This window comes from Carassius gibelio, chromosome B19 (assembly GCF_023724105.1).
Source record: "Carassius gibelio isolate Cgi1373 ecotype wild population from Czech Republic chromosome B19, carGib1.2-hapl.c, whole genome shotgun sequence".
NCBI classification, from domain to species: domain Eukaryota; kingdom Metazoa; phylum Chordata; class Actinopteri; order Cypriniformes; family Cyprinidae; genus Carassius; species Carassius gibelio.
Window position 1 is genome coordinate 10,018,104 of NC_068414.1, and position 12,432 is coordinate 10,030,535.

Sequence of the window (12,432 nt, forward strand, 5' to 3'; positions counted from 1 at the left end):
GTTTAAATCTAGATTAAAGACCCATCTCTTTAACCTGGCTTACACATAACACACCAATATGCTTCTATATCCAAATTTGATTTTTAGGCTGCATTAATTAGGTAAACCGGAGCCGGGAACACTTCCCATAACACCCTATGTACTTGCTACATCATTAGAAGAATGGCATCTACGCTAATATTTGTCTGTTTCTCTCTTGTTCCGAGGTCACCGTAGCCACCAGATCCAGTCTGTATCCAGATCAGAGGGTCACTGCAGTCGCCCGGATCCAGTACGTATCCAGACCAGATGGTGGATCAGCACCTAGAAAGGACCTCTACATCCCTGAAAGACAGCGGAGACCAGGACAACTATAGCCCCAGATACAGATCCCCTGTACAGACCTTGTCTCAGAGGACCACCAGGACAAGACCACAGGAAACAGATGATTCTTCTGCACAATCTGACTTTGCTGCAGCCTGGAATTGAACTACTGGTTTTGTCTGGTCAGAGGAGAAGGGTCTGTCTGCAGACTGCAAGACAGGGGCATAACTTGAAGTAGGGGGCGTAACCTGAAGTAGGAGGCGTAACTTGAAGTTGTTCAAATCACACAGAACCACGCGAGATGTCCAAACGAGATTTTGTCGGGATGCGTTCGAAACCGCATACCCTTTAATTAGGCACTTAATTTCAATAAGAACTAACTTAATGAGCACTAAAAGAGTACATACTCTACAGCCTGAATCCGTATGTATGAAGTATGAATGCAATTTGTATATCATCATCCGCTATGTTGATCATGTGACCTACAAAGTTAAAACAAGCACAAAAACTTAAAACTTGTCTAAATGATTAAAACAATGTATAAAAGTTAGCATCACAATAAATGCATACATGTACAAGTCAACAACACATGATACAAAGTTTCATTCAAACGTATTGTTCTAACAATCATGTATTTACAGATGGTGAACCCAACATCCTCCTGCCATCTGAACACAGCTGATACAGTTCTGCTGCTGCACTTCACAATCTCACTCTTCTCAACGGGGATGACGTTGAGCAACAGGATGAGGAAGACCTTGATGACGGCTCTCTGAACCACACAACCTTGAAGCGAGAGCAGAAAAACACGTGCAGGACAATCTGACCGCTGTATCTGCTCCAAACTTTCATGTGCCTGCACCCCATGAGCACGACTACCTAAAAACCATTTACACAGAGTTTACAAGCACATGCATTGATTTATTACTTTTGTAGTGGGCTAAACCACTGAAGTGGTTCACATTTATAAATAAATTATACATTTATCCAAAGCGACTTACAGTGTATTCAGACTAACAGTTTTTACCTAACAAGTGTTCCCTGGTATTCGAACTGAGAATGAAGACACCACAGCAGCATCTGGTCCTGATGAGACCATAAGAGCTGGACTGGTGGAGCGTCTCATCTGCTCCTGATGAGACAGTAAAGGGCAAGTGGAGTGAGGGAGCATCTCATCAATTCCAGGATGATGCTGTGGTCTTCTCCATCCTCAGTGCACACACCAGTCTACAGACATTTTCATGCCCTACAAAAATCCACATATACAATACAAAAAGTCATTACATTATTCTTTTGTTTCAGGTTTTCCCTTTTTTTTCACCTTTCCTTGCAGGTCCTGGTCCACCACAAAAGATCTCCAGCAAATGCACAGAAATCAAGAATAAGAAAAGAGATGTAATAGTTGTTTAAAATTACATTAAAATAAAATACTTAAGATTTAATTTATTTTTGTAGTGTACTTACACAAATCCTTTAATGGCAGCATTCCTTCATCAGTGTCTCTGCAGCAGATAAACACACCTGTCTCATCTGTTCCTGTAACATCCAGACAAGAGTCAGTCTCCTCTGTCATATATCTGTGATATGCTGCATTTGATGTTACTCACTTTTTATCCAACACAAATGTTCCTTAAAATATCAATATTGCAAACGGACAAATAAAATAGATAACTTATGTTTAGTTACTTTACATAGATTTGTTTGTTTACATGACTTACACTCATCTATAGCAGTGTTGACAAAAGTGAATTCTACACAATATCATACACACACATCACTCAGACACCTGTTTCATGTCTGTTAGATGTGCTCATCTACAATTCTTATCAAACATTATCCAGTCAGATCATAAATAGACATTTTAGTAATAGTAAAAGAAGTATATATGGTTTATGTAAATGCACTATTGAGTCGTGTACTTAATTGAGCTCCCCTGTTATAAAATATGTTTATGGCAAAATCACAAATATGCTATATTATAGGTCACAGACGGTTTAGATTAAGCCTGTGAAACCGGAGGATAGCGTCTTTAGACCTTTTGCTTTTAGGTTGCTTACTTTACGCCTTAGTTTTAATAATAAAACTGTCTCGCACAGCCATAGACAGTAAAAGAAATGGACACAGCGACCCCATTGGAACTCAATTGAGACAAGTGAAGCCCATTTTTAGCGTTTTTTATCACTTACGTTTCTGACGCGCAGACTCAAACGAAGCTTGACGACGTCAGCAACCTCTCTGCCAGATGTAAATCTTCTAAGTGGCTGTGCGTGCAAACTGCCATCGTTAATCTTGCAGAGACGGCTAGCTTGAGCAGGGAGTTCTTTCGCGTGAGTGAGCAGGAGTAAGTATTCTGATTAATTATTTTGTATAGTATTTTAAAATGTAACGCCAGTACGCCATATTAAGTTAATTGCCTGCGAGCTTCTCCTCCTGTCTGTACGGTAATGCGACAGAGAGCCGAGTGGTTATGACGCAATCGTTAGCCTATTTTGTACAAAAACTGTTTATACGGGGCCATAATGTAACATAGAAGGTAATGAAGCCCTTTATACATTGTAGTGTATCTTTAGAAATAAATAATGGACAAACGGAGTCTTTAAACGCCTCAGATGTAAAGTTATTCGCTGTCAAAGTGACGCCAAAATGAATGGGAGTCAATGGGAATGCTAACGCAAGTGAAGTTCTGCTAAAAGATGGCAGCCCCCACCCAACTTCAACTTCCGGTCGAGTTCCTTGCCCCCTGCTCACAGCAAGCTGTCATATTCGTCTTCTTTCCAGTTTAACGGCGGTTGGCATCCAGCTTATTGCTGCATTACTGCCCTCTTCTGTTCCGGAGTGTGGATCAGATAATACGTTTTCCTACTAAAATGTACACATCTCTCACATTGTCCCCTAACATTAATATCTTCACACACATCATGCATAAAATAACCCTGCCTAAAACCCCTGCCTCCCTTAAAACGTAATCAATATTCTACTATGTGCCCTAATTAAAGCCGCCATATTGTCAACAACTTATCGTTTTGAGATCTCGCATGGTTCTGTATGATTTGGACAACTTCAAGTTACGCCACCTACTTCAAGTTACGCCCACTTCAAGTTACGCCCCCGTCTTGCAGTCTGCAGACGTACACGCTTGGGTCAGAGGAGAACTGGCCCCCCCAACAGAGCCTGGTTTCTACCAAGGTTTTTTTCTCCTTTCTTTCACCGATGGAGTTTTGGTTCCTTGCCGCTGTCGCCACTGGCTTGTTTAGTTGGGGTCACTTCATTTACAGCGATATTGTTGACTTGATTGCAAATAAATGCACAGACACTATTTAAACTGAACAGAGATTACATCACTGAATTCAATGATGAACTGCATTTAACTGTCATTTTGCATTATTGACACACTGTTTTCCTACTGAATGTTGTTCAGTTGCTTTGACGCAATGTATTTTGTTTAAAGCGCTATATAAATAAAGGTGACTTGAATTGACTTAAGGAGAGGGGATGGAGGAGGGATGCTGATAAACCGTCAATGGATAGTGATAAGTCAGTGATATTTATACTATAGAATTGAATACTTAATTGTGGTCGATCTACGTTGAGAATTTGACACGCTCCTCCCGAATCGTGTTACTAAAGTTCACGCTTACATATAATTAGCCCGAGGTATGGTATGCTTATTTGGGGTGCTGTCCGGGGAAGGACTCCGAGCTCAGAAATGGCCTGAACCTAGAGTACCCCCCAAAAAGCAAATAGACGAGAGGAAAGCCGCCAGATAAAGAACGCCCCCAAAATAGCTGAGTACTGATGGGGGCTAATTTTTTTTTTCTGAGAAGTCATCTCGTTGGCAGGCCGGAAGAGCCTACTTACTCCAGTGGGAGTGACTTAAGCGTTGGCAGGGTAGGCCCTACCGGCTGCAGGTACTGGACTATGTGGTTAGAGGTGCCCGGTCGGTAGGGCTCGAGCCGATGCTCAACGGGAACTCACAGCATTGGAACGGTGAGCCCTACCAGCCGATAAGGAGGAGTAGCGTGGTTGTATAGCCCGACCGTGAGGGCCCGCATTGCCTCGACTGGAATAGGTCACGGTGTCGGCATACGGGCCCTACTGGCTGATAAGCCCCTGCTATTCAGAGGGCAAAGGGCATATGGCTGACCGAGAGGGCCCATGAAGCCTCCGACTGGAGATTAAGACTCAGTACGACGGAGTTCTGGGTCCTCTCGGCTTGACAAATAAAAAGGTTTTTGGGCTGACCAACAAGGAGACTTTTGCGACATCCGATGGGAGGTCGATACTCATGGCATCGGATGGATGAGACTCGCTTGGGGGCAGCAAGTATGGTACCCGACCGGGAGAACTCTCACCGACGTATGACGGGAGCACACGCATCAGATGGGTAAGCCTCACCGGATGGGGAGAGGAAAAGAAAGCCCGTGCTGGGAGGCTCTCGCTGCATCCAATGGGGTATCAACTCAGAACATCGAATGGGTAAACCTCGACAGGCGGGGGGAAAACATGTAAGGATAGTGGAGAGAGTTTAGACAGTATTTGATGGAAGATCGAGACTCGTGGTGTCGGACAGTTATGCCTCACCTACCTTCGAATGGAAATGTAAAGTTATGTCACTGGGAGACTCTCGCTGACATCCGATGGGAGCTCACATGATCGAATGGGTAAGTCTCGCCGACCATAGAAAAGGAACAGGTAAGTTTAGATGTAGGATGGAAGCGGTAAGTTTGGGTGGCCGTGAGGCTCTCGCTGACATCCGATGGGAGCTTGTACTCCCGGAATCGAACGTGTAAGCCTCGACAACCATAGAATGGAAAATGAGGTTCTCACCGGGCTCCTGTGGGAGCTGGATATTCGCAAAATGGATAGGTCAGCTTGGCGGTTGTAAACAGGAAAGGAAAGGTTGTCCCGCCAGGAGGCTCTCGCTGGCATCCAATGGGAGCACACGCATCGAATGGGTAAGCTTTGCTGGCCGAAGGATGGAAAAGGTAAGTTTGTCTAGCCGGGAGGTTCTCGGCCACATTTGATGGGAGCTTCCTACTCACGGCATCAAATGGGTAAACCTCTCCAGGCGTAGAAGGAAAGGTAAAGTTGTGTGGCCGGGAGGCCCTCGCCAGCATTCGATGGGAGCACACGCATCGAATGGGTAAGTCTCGCCGACCGTAGGAAGGAAAAGGTAAGGTTATCTAACCTGAAGGCTCTCGCCGACGTCCGATGGGAGCACACGCATCGAAGTAATAGTACATCCGTCTAGTTACAAAATGGATTCTTCAAAATTGTGTGTACTGTTTTTTGGTCCAATAATTAATATCTCTGTCTTATCCGAATTTAATAGGAGAAAATTATTGGTCCTCCAATCTTTTACATTATTAAAACAATCTGTTAGCTTAGATAATTTAGAAGTTTCATCTGGTCTCGTTGAGATATATAGCTGAGTATCATCCGCATAACAGTGGAAACTAATCCCATATTTTCTAATAATATTACCAAGGGGCAACATGTATATTGAATAGAAGGAGACCTATTCAGATCCTTGTGGCACTCCATATTTTACTGGTGATAAATGAGATGACTCCCCATTTAAAAAAAAAAAAAAATGGTAGCGATCGGACAGCTAGGATTTTTATCCAAGGATCTTTTTCTATCTTTTTCTATTGAGTTAGGTAAGTTTTCTTCATCTATTGCCCCTATTATCTGTGGAGTGCCCCAAGGATCCATTTTAGGGCAACTTCTTTTTCATTTATATATGCGACCTTTAGGGGACATAATGTTTTATTTCATCTATATGCTGATGATACCCAGTTGTACATACCATTGAAGGCTGGCGGGACCATTGAACCCTTATTGGCCTGTCTTGGGGACATCAAAAAATGTCTGTCCAATAGCTTTCTTGGATTAAATGAAAATAAAACAGAGGTAATCATCTTTGGCCCCCCAAAGTTGAGAAGTGGTCTCATAAATGAGCTTGGCAAGCATTTCTCCTCAGTCTCCTCCCAGGTCAGGAACCTTGGTGTCATTCTGGACTCTGAACTTTGCTTAAATAAGCAAATTAATACAGTTGTCAAGAAAAGTTTTTATCAGTTATGGATCATCTGGAGACGGAAATCTTTTAACTTTTTTAACTTTTAATGGCCTGGAGAAAGTCATTCATGCTTTTATTACCTCCCGCCTTGACTACTGTAATTCATTATATCTGGGTCTTCCTCAGTCATACATTGCACGCTTACAGATGGTGCAAAATGGTGCTGCAAGGCTGTTGACCGGGACAAAGCAAACAGATCACATTACACCAATTTTAGCTTCTCTTCATTGGCTTTCTGTCTATTTTAGAATTCAATTTAAAATGTTGTTATTTGTTTTTAAAGCTCTTAATGGTCAAGCTCCATCTTATCTCTCAGATCAGCTAATTCCAGTTTCATCCTCCAGATCTCTAAGATCCTGATAGAGCTCTTTTAGTTGTCCCTCGCTCATGTTTAAAAAGGAAGGGTGATAGGGCTTTTTCTATTCCTCCCCCGTCTCTGGAACCAACTTCCACTGGACATTCGCCTTTCACCTTCTATTACAAAATTTAAAATGAAGTTGAAAGCATATCTTCATTCCCAGGATTTTTAATTTTTTACATTTGGATTGTATCTATGTTCTATTGTTTTTCTGTGTCATCTGTTTTGTTTATTTTATGTTTATCTTTGACTTTGTTCAGCGCTTTGTGAGTCGTGTGCAGTTTATGTGCTATGGTGGGGCCTGAAACCTGACTGAAATTCTTCATACAGATAATTTTTTTTGCAGGAAGGTGCTCAATTGAACAGACACAACTTTTTCAAAAATTTTAGACATAAATGGAAGATTTGAAATAGGCATATAATTTGCCAGTTCACTGGGATCTAGTTTTGGTTTCTTAATAAGAGGCTTAAATACCGCCAGCTTAAATGACGTTGGGACGTGACCTAAAGATAACCAAGGTTTTTATTTAGCAAAGTGGCTAAATTAACAAATAACCAGATGCCACCTGAATCAAATATTCCATCAACGTTTAATAGTAATGACTTTATGAATTTCTTCACTGATAAAATAGATAACATTAGAAATACATTAGTGAATGTAGATTCTACAGCGTCTAACACTTCAATTTGATCCATCGCACCCAAAGATAAACTGCAGTGCTTTACAACTCTAGGACAGGAAGCGCTAACTAAATGTATCACTGTATCTAAACCAACAACATATTTATTATCCTGTACCCACTATATTACTGAAAGAGTTGTTACCTGTAGCCAAATAAACTGATTCTCAATATTATTAACTCGTCGATTGTTTTGGTTATTTTCTATGAGTTTGTGGATATGCTCTGCCCTGGCAGTTTTTAAAACCTGTCTATAGCTTGACATACTGTTTATGCGTGCAATTCTAAAAACAATTCTTAAAAAGTTAGTTTTTTTTCCATTTGCATTCAAGGCTACAAGTTTCTTTCATGAGAGAGTGAGTTTTACTGTTATACCATGGCACAGTACGTTTTTCTCTAACCATTTTCAATTTGATGGGGGGCAACAGCTTCTAATGTATTAGAGAAAATAGTGCCAATGTTGCCAGTCATTTCATCTAGTTCATGTGAATTTTTGGGTACAAATAATAGTAGAGACAAATCAGGCAGGTTATTTGCGAATCTGTCTTAGGTGGCTGGAACAATAGTTTTGCCCAGACGGTAACGCTGAGACATATAGTTAATATCAGTGATATGCAGCATGCACGATACAAGGAAATGGTTTGTAACATCATCACTTTGAGGTATGATATCTATATCAGTAAGATCGATTCCATGCGATATAATTAAATCTAATGTACGATTACAATGATGAGTGGGCCTGGTGACATTTTGCTTGACTCCAAAAAAGTTTATTAGGTCATTAAACCCAAGTCCTAATGCATCATTTGTATTATCAACGTGAATATTAAAATCTCCCATGATTAAGCGCTTTATTAACTGTAACGAGAAGGTCTGAGAGAAAAATCAGCAAATTCTTTTAAGAATTCTGTATATGGCCCTGGTGGTGTATACACAGTAGCCAGAGCAAGAGATACATTAGATTTATTTTTCATTTCTGACAGTGTAACATTAAACAGAAGTATTTTGAATTAGTTAAACCTGTATTCTGTTTTCTGGGTAGCATTGAGAATATCACTATATATTGTTGCAACACCTCCGCCACGACCAGTCTGATGGGGCTCATGCTTATGAAAGTAATTCAGTGGAGTAGACTCATTTAGACCAATATAATCATTTGGTTTTAGCCAGGATTCAGTCAAGCACAGTATATGAAAACTATTATCTGTTATCATTTCATTTACAATAACTGCTTTAGATGTGAGTGATCTAATATTTATGAGCCCAAAGTTTAAAAATAGTTTTTGTTCATTTACTTTACATTTTTCTGGTTTAATCACGATAAGATTTTTTCTGGATCCTACATTAAATTCATATTTTGACCTCACTATTCGGGGAACAGACACAGTCTTAATAGATTTTACAGCACAAGTACTTTTATCATTTAAGCAGGTGGAACAAAAGTCATCAAAATAATTATTTGAGAATTGGCTTACTAGTCAAATGGAGCTAAGTGCCCTGGAGATGTTGTCAGAGAGCATCTCTGCTTCGAAAAAGCCTAGGACGCTCCCAGAAAAGGTTCAAATTTTTAAGTTTACTGAACCTTTCGTGTCCTCGTCGCTATGTGGGCAGTGGTCCTGAAATGATGATCGTCACCGCGGGCATCGTGCTGCGAGCGTGCACAGTTGTGCTGTGTCAGATGATGAAGTCTCCGATGATCACAGCATCGTGTTCCGTCTCGCAGAGGGGAGCTAAACAGTTTCGTGTTGAGATCTCGAAGACTAGATGGGGAGAAGACGTCGCCCGGGGCCTGGCTCGTATCCTCCGCTGTGGATGCACCCAGGGTCCATGGTGTCCCGTATACTTAGCCTGGACTTGTGAGCATCAGCACGCGAGGTTTCCAGCATGGCTCTTGTAAGAAAGGCAGAGCAGATAACTGAACAATCACATATGCGCAACTCTATCAAATCCTGGTGTATCACTTGAGGTTGGAAGAGGCAAGGTTGATAGCAGATTCATATCTGAATTCCCCCAGACCTTACACTGATACCATGGCAGCTCTTTAATCTAAAGTTTGGCCAGCCTCATCAGATAGCTCTGAATAAAATAGCCAGTGTTATGGACTCGCCTGATATTCGGCGCAGTGATCAAGCTGCCTTCGAAAAGTTCAACCTACAGGTCCAAGCACTCGTGGGCATGCTTAAATCCCTCGGTTCCCCAGGAGAGATAGCTGCAGTGCGGATCTTACGTAGCAGCTTTACTTTACATTTTTCTGGTTTATATTTTGACCTCGCTATTCGGGGAACAGACACTGTCTTAATAGATTGTACAGCACAAGTACTTTCATCATTCAAGCAGGTGAAACAAAAGTCATCAAAATAGTTATTTTAGAATTGGCTTACTAGTCATATGGAGCTAAGTGCCCCGGAGATGTTGTCAGAGAGCAGCTCCGCTTCGACTCTGCTGGGGTGCAGGCCATCAGCGCGAAAAAGCCTAGGACGCTCCCAGAAAAGATTCACATTTTTAACAAGTAACAGTTTCTGTCCTTTACACTATGACAACAACCATTCATTCAGGAGAAGTTCGACCTACAGGTACAAGCACTAGTGGGCATGCTTAAATCCCTCGGTTCCCCAGGAGAGATAGAGCTACAGTGTGGATCTCAGGTAGCACGCTTGCCTTTATCCAGGAACAACATATACTCTCACTGATCTCTCTGATTGGTTGCAGTATGAGTCATTCAGGAGGAGAAACAATGGCCTAGACAGGAGCCTTGGCAGAAGAGGTGGACCACTACTGTGCTACATGGATCTAGAGAGACAATGGAGAGAGAAGTTTTACTGGCACATCTGAATCCATCCACTAAGAACAGAATTGCACCCTACTGTCCATTCTGTAACAATACAGAGCACTTCTTAAGTCAATGCACTGAGGTTGTAAAAATGACCACAGACCAATTATCAGAATGGATCCATACCAATCAAAGGTGCTGGCGATGTGCTAGAACTCACCAAGCAGCCCAGTGCAATCTGCAGAAACCTTGTAGCATTTGTCAAGGTAAACACCTACCAGTGCTGCATGAAGTTAATTCCAGGTCACCCAAGACTGTGGTCAAGTCAACTAAAGAGGAGAGCTGTCTAGTGAATACATCTTCTGAAGTGCTGTATGTAGACAAGCCAGTAGATGGAAGTCAAGGTTATTAGAGTACTACTCCACCATGCTAAGCACACTCTGAGCACCTATGCTATCCTGGACGATGGCTCAGAGAGGACTATGCTCTTACAAGCAGCAACACGCCACCGGGGCATCCAAGGAAAGCCAGAAGACCTGGCATTACAGAATATACGTCAAGATATTCAAGCTATTCATGGGTCCAATGTGTTATTCCGTGTTTCCCAAGCCGATAAGCCTCAGCACAGCTTTCTCATCCCTGATGCCTTCACTGCAGACCACCGTGGTCTTGCACTTCACTCTTACCCCATGAACAAATTACAGAAAAGTTACAAGCACCTTGTGGGCCTCCCCAATACAGTTATTCGAACAGGCACAGCCCTTGCTGCTAATTGGAGTGGATCACCCTCACCTGATTACAGCTACAGTATCGCATCAGACAGTGTACTATAGACCCACTGAGGAACAGTTCCACTCATTCTCTACTATAGGAGAGGAAGAATTGCATAAACTTGTTAAATCATCTAAACCAACAACATGTATGTTAGACCCAATTCCATCTAAGCTCCTAAAAAGGTGCTTCCAGAAGTCATAGATCCTCTTCTGACTATTATTAATTCCTCATTGTCATTAGGATATGTCCCCAAAACCTTCAAACTGGCTGTTATTAAGCCTCTCATAAAAATAAAAAAAAACCCAAAGAACAAGTTAATTATAGACCTTATCATCTGATCGTGGTTGTATCTCTCTATTAGTTTTATTGGATCTTAGTGCTGTGTTTGACACAATTGACCACATCATTCTTTTGCATAGACTTGAACACTTTGTTGGAATTAATGGAAGTGCTTTAGCATGGTTTAAATTGTACTTATATGACTGCCATCAGTTCGTAGCAGTAAATGAAGATGTATCATATCGATCACAAGTGCAGTATGGAGCACCTCAACGCTCAGTACTAGGGCCGCTACTCTTCACGCTTTATATGTTACCCTTGGGAGATATTATCAGGAAACATGTTATGCTGATGATACTCAGCTCTATATTTCTTCACGGCCCTGGTGAAAGACACCAATTTGAAAAACGAATGGAATGCATAGTCGATATAAAAAACTGGATGTCGAGCAATTTCTTACTGCTAAATTCTGAAAAAAGGTGTTAATTATAGGACTTAAAAACTCTGCTTGTAATAACCTAGAACACTGTCTAAGACTTGATGGTTGCTCTGTCAATTCTTCATCATCAGTTAGGAACCTAGGTGTGCTATTTGATCGCAATCTTTCCTTAGAAAGCCACGTTTCTAGCATTTGTAAAACTGCATTTTTCCATCCAAAAATTTATCTAAATTATGGCCTATGCTCTCAATGTCAAATTCAGGAATGTTAATCCAATCATTTATGACCTCAAGGTTATATTATTGTAATGCTTTATTGGGTGGTTGTTCTGCATGCTTAGTAAACAAACTACAGCTAGTCCAAAATGCAGCAGCGAGAGTTCTTACTAGAACCAGGAAGTATGACCATATTAGCCCAGTCCTGTCAGCACTGCACTGGCTCCCTATCAAACATCGTATAGATTTTAAAATATTGCTTATTACTTATAAAGCCCTGAATGGTTTAGCACCTCAGTATTTGAATGAGCTCCTTTTACATTATAATCCTCTACGTCCGCTAGTACCGCTACGTTCTCAAAACTCTACCTAACATTGTTCAGGAGGCAGACACACTCTTGCAGTTTAAATCTAGATTAAAGACCCATCTCTTTAACCTGGCTTACATATAACATACTAATATGCTTTTAATATCAAAATCCGTTAAAGGATTTTTAGGCTACATTAATTAGGTAAACCTGAACCCGGAACACTT